General features: G+C 24.7%; 1 pseudogene; it reads left to right on the top strand.

The window, feature by feature from the left end:
* The first annotated feature begins 2,733 nt into the window (after positions 1 to 2,733).
* LOC125370340 lies at positions 2,734 to 12,473 on the top strand (annotated as a pseudogene).
* Positions 12,474 to 12,865: the final 392 nt, after the last annotated feature.

Here is a 12,865-nt window from a genome sequence, read left to right as displayed (position 1 = left end):
AAGTGAAACTATGTCGACATTGTATTTGCATATGTAGTGGCAATTGATATTGTAAAAGAAAATGAGAAAAATGAACCTAAGTCCGTCATTGAACGTCAATAAAGAAATTATTTGTCTAAATAAAAACACACAATCTAGGCAGAATTAAACTCATTAGAAAAAGGCCAAGTCTTTGGAGCCATTGTTTTTATACTTGAAGATATTAAGCTAGTAGGCTATAAATGGATTTTTATGCATAAATGCAATGAGTTAAATAGATTGTGAGATACAAAGCACGACTTGTAGTACAAGGGTTCTCGCAAAGACCTGGCATTGATTATGAAGAAACTTATTTTCCAGTAGTGAATGTAATTACATTTAAATTTTTAATTAGCCTGGCAAGTCTAGAACGACTTCATATGCATTTTAGGGATGTCGTTACAACTTATTTATATGGATCACTTGATTATGGCATTTATATGAAAGTTCCTTAAGGACTAAAAATGCCTAAAGCATGTAGCTCAAAACCTCGAGAAATGTATTTAATTAAGCTACAAAAATCCTTGTATGGATTAAAATAATCTGTACGAATATGGTATAACCGCCTAAGTGAATATCTTTTGAAGAAATGATATACTAACAATTTAATTTATCCATGTATTTTCATCAAGAAAACAAACTCTAGTTTTACTATGATTGCAATTATGTTGATGATTTAAACATCATTGGGACTCTTGAAGAGTTGACAGAAATAATAAATTATTTAAAAAGTGAATTTGAAATGAAAGATTTGGAACGAACAAAATTTGTCTCGGCCTGCAAATCGAACATTTATTTGGAGAGAATTTTATTTATCAATCAACTTATATTGAAAAGATATTAAAATATTTTAATATGGATAAATCTCATCCAATAAGTTCTCTTATGATTGTTAGACACTTGAATATGAAAAGGGATCCTTTTCGTCCTCAGAAAGATGGTGAAAAAATACTTGGTCCATAAGTACCATATCTTAATGCTATTGGAGCATTAATGTATCTTGTTAATTGTATAAGACTTGATATAGTATTTTCTATGAATTTTCTAGTAAGATATAGTTCTTCACCAACTCGAAGACATTGAAATTGTGTGAAATAAGTTTTTCATTATTTACGTGGTACATCAGATATGGGCTTATTTTATCCAAAAGACTCACGGTCAGAATTAATTGGATATGCAGATGCTGGATATTTATTTGATCCATATAAAGCTCGATCATGATTGAGTTACTTGTTTACATATGGTGGCACTACTATATCTTGGCATCTACTAAGCAAACTATAACTGCCACATCATCTAATCATGCTAAAATATTGGCAATGCACGAGAATAGCAAAGAATGCATATGTTTGAGATCTATGATCTAACATATCAAGAAAACATGTGATCTCCCATTTGATAAAGGAAGCCCAACGGTGCTATATGAAGATAATGCTGCTTGTATTGCCCAACTCAAAGGAGAATATATTAAAGGAAATAGATCCAAGCACATTTCGCCAAAGATTTTTGCACACATGAGCTTCAAAAGCAAGGAGTTGTAGATGTTTATCAAATTCGATCTATTGATAATTTTGCAGAATTGTTACAAAAGCACTTCCTACAATAACATTTGAGAAGTTGGTGAATAAAATTGTCATGCGCCGACTAAGAGATCTTTGTTAAAAGTCATATTTTTATAAAGGGAAAATTTTGATGCACTGCACTCTTTTTCCCTTAACTTAGGCTTTGTCTCATTGGATTTTCCTAGCGAGGTTTTTAATGAGGCACTGTTATAGCTCAAACTTCTACATGAATAATACTCTTTTTTCCTTCACTAAGATTTTTTTCTGTAGGTTTTTTTTATTAAGGTTTTAGCGAGGCATATTCACTGTAATAAACATCTAAGGGGGAGTGTTATGATAATATTATAGTATTTGGATTATATTGGATGTATATTATTATGTCCATAGATAGATTTTATTGTGTAAATAGAATTTTATATCTGTAACCCTTTACATCTATAAATAGGTGTTACAATCAATAGATGATACACATAAATACACATACATACGTATACATAATATAAAAAAATTACTCTCCCTTCTTCTTTATTTACTTTGTTCTTAATTCATTATTTTATAATACTCTTTATTCTTCTTCTAATTCTTTATTTTACAACATTTAAGAATTAATCCATCGTACCAAATGTTAGAGACTAATGTGCACCTTTGCCCCTGTGGAAATAATCATTTGGCACCGCTTATAGAGAAAAGCAAGTTTTTCTCTATTTGATTGATTTTTATAACCATAGCCTTAAACAAAGATATTCTAATCATTAACCCTTTGCTTCAGTAGTGATTATCTTTTAGATTTTGAAATTAATGTCAAAAATTATAGATTTACTTTTAAACATTAAATAAGAATATAAATAACCTAATTCATAAGAAATATAAAAAATTATAAGACATCGAAAATTTGATATTACACTATATATTATTACATTTTTAGTGAATTAAGTGGATAATTATCTCTCATTATAACCTATAATGTACTGAGCTTTTCATTAAAAAACGGCAAAATCATCTCATCTACCTGACTTTTGACCATTTTCGTAAATATATCATCATCTTCAAATTTTAGCATTTTGGTCAATTACTTTTGCATTACTAAATCTATCCAAGTTCATTTAGGTATGTGTCTTTGATGATGTGACTTATAGATATGTCTTATTTTTTATCAACACAAAATCCAGCCCATACTAGATCTTTGGTTATTTTCACAAATATACCTTCATAAAAAAGATAGATATAAACGACACCATTGTTCTTTTGATATAGAGATTTTAAAGAGAAAAAGCAAAGAAAGGTTTGTGTTTATAGAAAGAGAAAGAGAAAAAAAAAAGAGTAGCAACTATTATAAACACAGAAGAAAGAAAGAAAGACAATACAATCTTCCTCAAGAGTTTTTAAAGTATAAGAACAAGAACAAGAAAAATAGAAATATCAAATGGCGTCAAAAGTCATTATTTCTCACCAAGAGCTTAGATGTATAATAAATATATATGTGCTTTTAATGTCTTGATGTTTAATTTTCTGTCATTTTCTTTAATTTTATTTGTTTCTTTTCGGGTATTTGTTATTTTTATTATTTTTCTTGGGTCTATTCATCTTATAGTAATTGATTGTTTCTTGGATTTTCTTTAATTGTTTGATTAGTCTGTTCATAATAATATGATGTTTATTGTTCTTGTTTTCTTTTTCTTTTTTGTGATATAAATTAATTTTGACTACTATTTTTTATTAATTTTGTATGAATTCATATAGATGTTTTAATTAAATTTATATTTTATTTAGTAATTTTTCTTTCTGTACGTATAAACCTCTTTTTGCTTTCTCTCTTTAAAATATAGCTTAGACATATAATAAATATATATGTGCTTTTAATGTCTTGATGTTTAATTTTCTGTCATTTTCTTTAATTTTATTTGTTTCTTTTCGGGTATTTGTTATTTTTATTATTTTTCTTGGATCTATTCATCTTATAGTAATTGATTGTTTCTTGGATTTTTTTTAATTGTTTGATTAGTTTGTGATGTAAATTAATTTTGACTATTATTTTTTATTAATTTTGTGTAGATTCATATAAATGTTTTAATTAAATTTGTATTTTATTTAGTAATTTTTCTTTTTGTATATATAAACCTTTCTTTGCTTTCTCTCTTTAAAATATGTTTCTCTGTAAACATACTAATTGATCTATAAGACTTTGATAAAGAAGAAAAGATAGAGACAATGTCGTTTCTATCCTTCTTTTTTTCTTTTTTAATTTGATTAGTAAAATGGTATGTTTTAGCTTGATGATAGTATATTTATAAAAATGGCAAAAAATCAAGATAGATGAAATAGTTTTGGTCAAAATTGGATTCTATATTGGAAAAAAATAAGACATGCATGTATGTCATATCGTCAAAGGCACACGCGCAAATGAGATTAGATAGATTTGGTAGAAAACACAAAAATAATAAATTAAAATGCTAAAATTAAAAAAGGAGAATATATTTACAGATTTTGATATTTTTTCCCTTAAAAAAGAAAAAACCAATTCTCATTGGCCGAGCATCCGTAGGTAGAATCGTCAACAAAAACAAAACGTCAAAACAAATAAAAAGACAAAAGACGAAAGATTAATCATTGCCATGATGTGGGGACGTTGGAACATGATAAGCATAAACAGCTTTTAAAATGGTACAAGAGAAGGAGAAACGCCCAGAGCAGCTATGGAGGTAGAGGCAAACAATTTAATGGCAAATGAACTACACAAAGTGCTACACATGAATGGAGGAGATGGGTACAGTAGTTATGCCAATAACTCCGCATTTCAGGTCAATCTCTACATGAGTCTTTGGATTTTTCTTTTTTATAAGTAATCTTCCGTAATTTCTTTGTTTCTTTGAACAGAGCAGGGTGATCTTAAGAGCAAAGCCAGCATTACAAGCAAGCATTAAGGAGCTATGCGTCATTGAATTCCCAGAATGCATAACCATAGCAGACATGGGTTGCTCTTCAGGATCAAACACTTTCCTTCCCATATGAGAAATCATAGAAGCTGTTAATGAAATATGCCGTCCATTGAACAGGAAAACACCCATGTTGCAAGTGTTCTTAAATTATCTTCCTGAAAATGATTTCAACTTGGTCTTCAAGTCGTTGCCTGCATTTTATAAAAGACTTGAGGAAGTGAAAGGTGCAGAGTTTGGGCCCTGTTTCGTAGCTGCCATGCCGGGAAGTTTTCTATGGAAGGCTCTTTCCACCCGATTCCCTTCACTTCGTTCACTCTTCGTTTAGTCTGCATTGGTGCTCTCAGGTTAACCTTTTAACTCTTCTTAATTTATTATATATTTACATCTATTATTAGTGAAATTTTATACTTATAAGTTCTTTTTTATATATAAATAACAAGTGTGATTTACTAATATTTTTAATTGAAAAAGTATTTGTAAATAGATTTTAAGTTTTGTTTGTCTTTTTTTTCCTGGCTAGCATAGGCTATGTTTATGGCAGGGTCTGGCTCTATACAACTTGACCCAGAATTGTTAGAAAATTATGCATTGTAATTTATAGGATCTTACTCTTTTGACATAGTTGAACTTAAGCTTGATCACTCTAAAAGTTTAATTTAGATTAATGAGATGTGTGGTTGAAATATATAAAGAAATTTATTTTATTTTAAAAAAATAAAAATTATTAAGTTAAAAGAGATATTTTGAGAATATGAAATATATTAACTTATTAATTAAAATTTATTTAAAAATTCTATCTATTTTGTTAAAATTTAATTTAGCTGTAACTAATTCCATACAAATTTGATTATGTGAAACTTTCATTTCATTCAAAGCACATACACTTTATATTGAATGAATTCCATAAATCTTATAAATTTCAATTATATATAATGTAAGTTATCGTTCTTTTAATTATTTATTTTCAGCGTTCCCCGTAAAATTATTATTAAAAATACCAAAATTTGATTAAAATTTGAAGATTTAACTGTCTTGTTTGAAATTTAATATATTTAGATTTACATTTTAAAACATAATTGAAGAACTGAATCTAAATTGACTCGAGATTAAAACTGTTTATATTCAAAATATTTTAGATTCTAAATATTTTGAGAATGAAGTGACTCATGGCTCGAGTTTGAAACTAAACCATTCAAATAAAATAGTAAAAATAACTCAAATATAAAATAATCTAAATTTGAAATATACACCACTCAAAATTATCATTACAACTATTTAAATTAATAGTTTATTTGATTTAATATTTTAAACTAAGCGCAGAGGATTTATAAAAAAAAAAAAAAAGGTGCTGGATACTAGTCTAGTCTAACGTGTGGTGAGATATAAAATTGATGTAAGCACCTAACAAATTCAAGTCTCTCATTCAGAATTGTTGCTATATTGTCATGTTCATATATTTCAAGATTTCCGTTCCAATGATAACAGTTCCAATCGTAATGTCTTTGTTCCTCATCTTTTGTCTAAATATTGTCGGAAGAATTGCTCATGGACTGTTTTTTCTTAAAAAAAGAAAAAAGAAAAAGAGATATTCATGAAAGTAAATAATTTTCACGTGTCTAATAGATTTTGTAAAGAAAGATCATAGAAAAAATGTGTTTAAATCACATAAATGGATATATAAACAATTTCATTTAGAAAATAAAAGTACAAAACGAAAAAGATCGAGTTACTGTAATGTAAAGCTCAATAATAAAAAAATAGTATTTGATGGGGAAATGGACAAACGAACATATAATGTAAAGCTCAATAATAAAAAAATAGTGTTTGTATTCAAAATATTTTAGATTCTAAAAGTACAAACGAACATATAATGTAAAGCTCAATAATAAAAAAAGGTCTCTTTTTTTACATATATAGGGGAAATGGACTGTGCAAATTTATTCTTAAGGTTTAAATTTTTTTTATTTTTATGGTCTAAAATCTGTAAAAATATTATTTGTATTGCTTTCTTTAAAGTATTTTTTATTATTATTTTGATATCATTTTAGTATGATTTTCTTAATAAAGTTATGACAGTATCATCTTCATTTTTTATCTCTATTTACTTTTTCATTGTCATAAAAATTTCAAATAACCGCTATAAATATAAAATTACTATTTTTTTGGCACATTTAAATAACTCTTTTTAGTTTTATATTTTTTGAAACACACCTTTTCAATCCTATCAAAATACACTAGTTACTATAAAATACAATGTAATATCCTTTAAATCAAGGATATCAGATATAAAGATATAAAATAAAAAAATAACACATTATCTTAAAAATTAAATGATATTTTTTTGGTTTCTTTTTTGTATATTGTTAGTATTTTTGACACAATTTTAAAATATAAAAAAAATTGTATAAACAAAAAAAAAACTGGTATAAATAAAAAGAAATTTCTTTTTAAATCATCAAAACAAAATGTAAAATAAACTCAAAAAATTAAAAGTTTTAAAAGAACCACCATGAAATTTCCTCATAAAAAATGGGATTTCTATACAAATGCCTAAAAATCTATACCAACTAACTTTTATACTTTCATTTCTAAAATTTTATAAAATTACTCTAAAACTAAAAAATATTATTTTTATACGCTTAAACTGAAAAGCACATATTTCTTTCCTCAATCTTTTTCTTCTCTTCTCTTTTTTTATTCACAGTTCATTAGATAAAGAAAGATTGAAAAAAAAAAAGAGAAAACAAACTATAATTACTATAATGAGACTAAAAGATTAAAAAAGAATAAAACTATAAGAAGAAAAAAAGAAGAGAACCATGTAACAGAAGGAGGTAGAATTGAAGAAAAGATGAACATTGTTAATAAAAGAAGAAAGCAGTGCCATCGTTATTGTCATTTTTTATTCTCTGTTTCTCTAAACTTTTTCCTTACTAGTTGGATTATTTTGTTACATTCAAATATTTAGTTTTGATATGTAGTGATGGAAGATGATTTTTTGATGGCTAAAAACTTTTTTAAACAAAAATAAAAAAGAGAAGAGTAAAGAATCTAAAGCGACTTTAGTTTAGATTTATTTGAAAGAATTTAAACTATACTATTTCTTTTGTTCTTGTTGAGAATTGCTTGGGACACTAATAAAGATTTTCTCATAATCAAGGAAATAAAATTTCTTTTTTATATATTCTTTAGTATTTGTATTTTGAATTTTTATTTTAAATGAAAAATCACGTAGAAATATAACTGATTTTGTTAAACCAGATATTACAGTTTAGATGTTTGATAAAATGCTCGTATGAAAAGAACTAAATTTTTTATAGTATTGTTATTATTAACCCGAAAAAATATAGTAAACAATATATTATAAGTATATAACGAGTTTATTTCAGGTATATGATACTCTTATTCTTACTAAATCTTCTCCATTAAAATTTTAAAATTATTTTTTATACTTTTTATTTAAATATATACACAGTATCTATTTTTCTTCACCATAAGGGATATTGGCAATGTAAACTTAATGTAATAGACATTCTCATATCAAAGGACAACAACTTTTCAAACCTAATGTTTAACAGTATATAGTATACTCCGAGTATATTATGAGTATATAGTTGACACTGAGTTTCTTTTTCGAGTATACAAAGAGTATCATCAAAATATATTATAAGTATATTGTGAATATATAAAGGATATCTTCATAGTACATTCTGAGTATATTTAACTTACATTTAAACATGCTTAAATCTAAATATGCATTTGATGGCCAAAAGGACTAGCACTTACGTATTTAAACTAAAACAATAATTTTTTTCATATATACAAATCATTTATAACAAAATCAAACAAATAAAATTTACAACTAAAATCATATCTATGAGAAAATAATACCTACTTAGTATCAAAATCAATAATGTACAATGCGTCAACAAAAATACCATATAAAAATTACATCAAGTTTCTTTCCTAAATTTTCTTTTGTCTATCCACCTTCTTAAGCTTGCCACATGATTCAAACTCACTATCAAAACCTTCATCTTTTTTGGATTTTGCGTAAGAGAACAATATGATCACAAGCCTTTTCTGATAGTTATAAGCTTGTTGATTAAAAATCATAATTATACTTGATTTGTTTCTCATAAAAAAGAACCGTAATATGTAAAACTAGTAGAATATAAAAAAAAAATAAAGAAAAGCTACAAGTTCTATATTTTGAAGATCTAATAAAAAATTATAACAATATTTAAAATTTCCTCTTCAACAATATATAATATATGTTGATTATATTATGAGTATGATATGAGTGTCTACTGCCATTTTTTAATTTATTAAGACTTATATATTTATTGCAAAAGTACTATAGATTCTAATAAATAATTTTAACCACTCATAATAGTTATTAACTAATTATAAAAAAATATTTAGTTACACAAATTTTAATTCATTAAACAAAGTCATAAAATTGAATATAAAAGTTATTGCTATTAAATGTCATTTGTATCAAAGTCTATGTATCTCATTTTTTTTCCAATATCTATTGTGGTGAAGAAAAATAGATAGTCCATATATATATTAAAAAATAAGAGTATTTTTAAAAATTGAATGCAAAAAAAATAATGAAAATCATAATATCATATACCTAAAATAAACTCATTATATACTTACTATATACTTTTCAATATACTTAAAAAATTATCTTTATATTTTAGGAAAATAAATTTTTTTCTATATAATATACAAATAATTTATCCTTTTATATACCTATATCATATAATACTTAATATACAAAAATTTTATAAGTCATATATCAAGCACATATAATATAAAAATAAATTTACTAAATTTTAAAAATATATACTTATGATATATTTACATATACTATTTTTTGAATTTTCTATAAAATAGATCTAAGTACTTAGTTTTTGGTAGATCTTAGTTTTGAAATTCAACATTCATCTTTTATAACTTTAAAATATTTAATAAATCACAATGTGATAATTTTTGAAGTATTTTAATATATTAAATTTAAAATAACACAAAATCAACTAAATAAAAGTTTGAAATTAGATTTAATTAACTCTTATAAAGTTAAAGAACTAATGAATTTATCTTCAAAAAATCTCTAATTTTTTATTTTTCTATTTGATGAAGTGAATTTGTGAATTATTGATGAGATAGTTGTTAGATTTGCTGCAATCTTTTTAGAGTTTAGATCAAAAATTGAGAAAATAACAGTTAAAAGTTGTTCTGAAAATAAATCAAAGAAAAAAGAATAAATAGTAACAAAATGCGATGAAAAGTCCATAACCAAATACAAAGCTTCAAAACTACATCCAAAAAGAAAATAAGGATTAGCAAAAAAAAATAAAATTCAAAAGGTGTGGTATAAAAGTAAACATTATATGTAAAAAAAAAAAAAAAAAAACATACACCATGTAAATTCCTCGAAAAAGATTCATACTAAAAACTAACTCAAACCAATAATACACCCAATTCATTGTTTTTGGATGAATTTGGGTTAAGTTGGTTTACTAGTTAAGTTGGATACTGCCTAATGGATTGAATTTGTAATCAAGCCCAATACATCATTAACCGAATTAATAATTGATATAACAAGTAATCAAACAAGATAACTTAAGCACGGAAGTAGATTTTTCCATTTGCTATTTTGTAATTTAGTTTTTATTTTGATTTTTTGAAAAGAATATTTCTAATTATCGTATTATTTATCATAAAAACTGAGACTGAAAATTAAATCATATTTTAAATAAAAATTAAATTAATAATATTGTCAAATACTATTTTTAATAAAAGTTAAGAAACTTGAGTAAAAATGAGAAAATTAATTAAATAAATTTTCAACACTAACAATATTTGAATTTGAAATCTATTCTATTAGAGTAGTGATAGTATCATATTCCACATAAATTCAGAGTTAAGTACTTAAATTTTATAAATTAAATACCAGTTATTTTAGAATCCTTTTCTTTGCAAGGATAAAATTATGAAGTTATGAGTTAATGGAACAGATAATACCTGGAGAGTTTTAGTCTTGACATAGTTTATGAATTGGTCCATCATTATTGCTACTTCTCTTGAAGGGCTAAATTTGAGCCCAAGTTTCCGTAACCAGGAGGTCTATGATGATACCGTAATTCACATTAACCAACAGTCAATCTTATAAAACCAAAGTACAAGTCACAAATTTATAATGATACCGTAAATCACATGTCTATCTAAATTTCGATTTTCATATCAAAAAAGTTTTCTAATGTTAATTTCCATTAAATTCTAGACGAAAAAATAACATAGCAACCTGTAAATTTTTTTTTAGAAAAATACATATATTTAAATAAGACATATTAACAACACATGTATAGCAACCTGTAAATTTTTTTTTAGAAAAATACATATATTTAAATAAGACATATTAACAACACATGTCCTATTATTCAAATTCTCATCTCTTCCCTTCTTTTTCATTTCTTCTTCTTCATTTACTGTATATACTCTAAAATCCATCACATTACAGTCCCTAATTTTAAAGCTCAAAGTAAAAAAAAAAAAAAAAAATTTAATGATCTATCAAAATCAATATAGCAACTTCTGAAATTCTAAATTCATATCTAAAAACCACACTTCTATCTCCACTATCATTATTCTCTCGTCCACCATTACCACCACGAATCATCGTTTCCTTATTACAAAAGAAATAAGATCATAAACTAAAAATTATATATATATAAATAAGAAAAAAAAATTATTATTTTTCAAAATATATTAAACTAATTAAAAAAAATAAAGACCAGTAATTACAGATCAATTTAAACTCTTAAAAACAAAATTCATAAAATTAATTTCTACTGCTAAACTAAATTAAAAAGAAGAAGAAGATCTATAATCACAAATAAAAACTCACAAAAAAAGTATCCGTTCAACTAATTTCTCGTTCCTTTTGATTTTATTGTTGCTTGATCGACATGAATGATAGACACTAAAGAAGAGCAGTGGAACGAGACTGACAAGCAAACAATCAACATTATTTTTGTTGCATTGATGATGGAAAGAGCCTCCTACATTGCAAAAACCTAAAGATAGTGAAGAAGAAATTGTGGGATTTTTAAAATTTATAGTATTTGTATATTTGTGAATTTGATTTTGGTGAAAATAAAAGAAAATAATTTTTGAAAAGTTATTGTTGCTCAATCCACTTGAATGGTGGCTAAAGTTTTGAAAAATTAAAAGATGAAAAGATAAAGAAAAAGAGAAAGGTAGAGTAAAAAGAGGAAGAAAAAAGAAAAAGATAGAAAAGCTGAGAGAGAGAAAGAAATATAGAGAAAAGAAAATAAATGGGACTATGTATTTCACTAAAATAATGTGAATTTATTTATTTTAAAGAAAGTTTTTTATAAGTGGACTATCATATTATATTTCTATTATAGTACTTAACTAAATATGCGGTATGAAGTTTTTTGATATAAAGATAAAAATTTAGAGAATTTAATATTACAAATTGAAAATTAGAGACTTTGGTGGTACTAGCCTTAGAATTCTAGAATAGTGAAAATAATTTAGCCTAAAACCAAATGCAATTTTCCCTTATAAAAATCAAAACCATAAAGCCATAAAATGACAAAGAAAACAACACTATAAAAAGCATATGCTTACTTAGTTTATAGGTGATACATCATCAATTAGTACCACTAAATTAAGAATTATTCATACCAAATTTAGTTTTTATAAGCTTTTTATTATAAACAATTTAATTTCTATGCTTTCTTGTTTGATAGGTGATTCATTATCAATTAGTACCAAAAAATTAAGATTTTTTTTACCAAATTTAGTTTCTATATGCTTTTTATTATAAACAAGTTAATGTCTATGCTTTTTGTGTTTGATGATAATTATATCCTTGTCTTTTTTTTAATACAAACTAGATTTTTACTCACCTGTATTGCACGCGAATATTAATATTTAAACTCGTCTATAATAAAAAAATAAAATAATTACTAAATTTAGAATAATAAATACTATTAATATAAAATTGCATAATTCTTAAATTATAACTAGTTTATCTAAATTTTATTTTTGAAAACTAAGCTATTTATATCTATAAATGCATTAGCCAAGTTAATTTTTAAAATTTTTAAATAATTGAGCTCAATGTTTTCATAATTCAAATTAATTTTACGCTAACATTAATAATTTGTTATTAATAAATTGAAACATTATTAACCAAAATTAGAATTTTTTTTATCTAAACATCTAATCATATGTTTATTTGGTAAATATGACTCATTCGATTTAAATATCCATAGTATCCTAGATTAATATTCATTTTACAAACAT

The sequence above is a fragment of the Ricinus communis genome, chromosome 6 (assembly GCF_019578655.1).
Source record: "Ricinus communis isolate WT05 ecotype wild-type chromosome 6, ASM1957865v1, whole genome shotgun sequence".
NCBI classification, from domain to species: domain Eukaryota; kingdom Viridiplantae; phylum Streptophyta; class Magnoliopsida; order Malpighiales; family Euphorbiaceae; genus Ricinus; species Ricinus communis.
The sequence above is the reverse complement of the archived record's forward strand: the minus strand, read 5'-3'. Positions and strand labels throughout refer to the sequence as shown.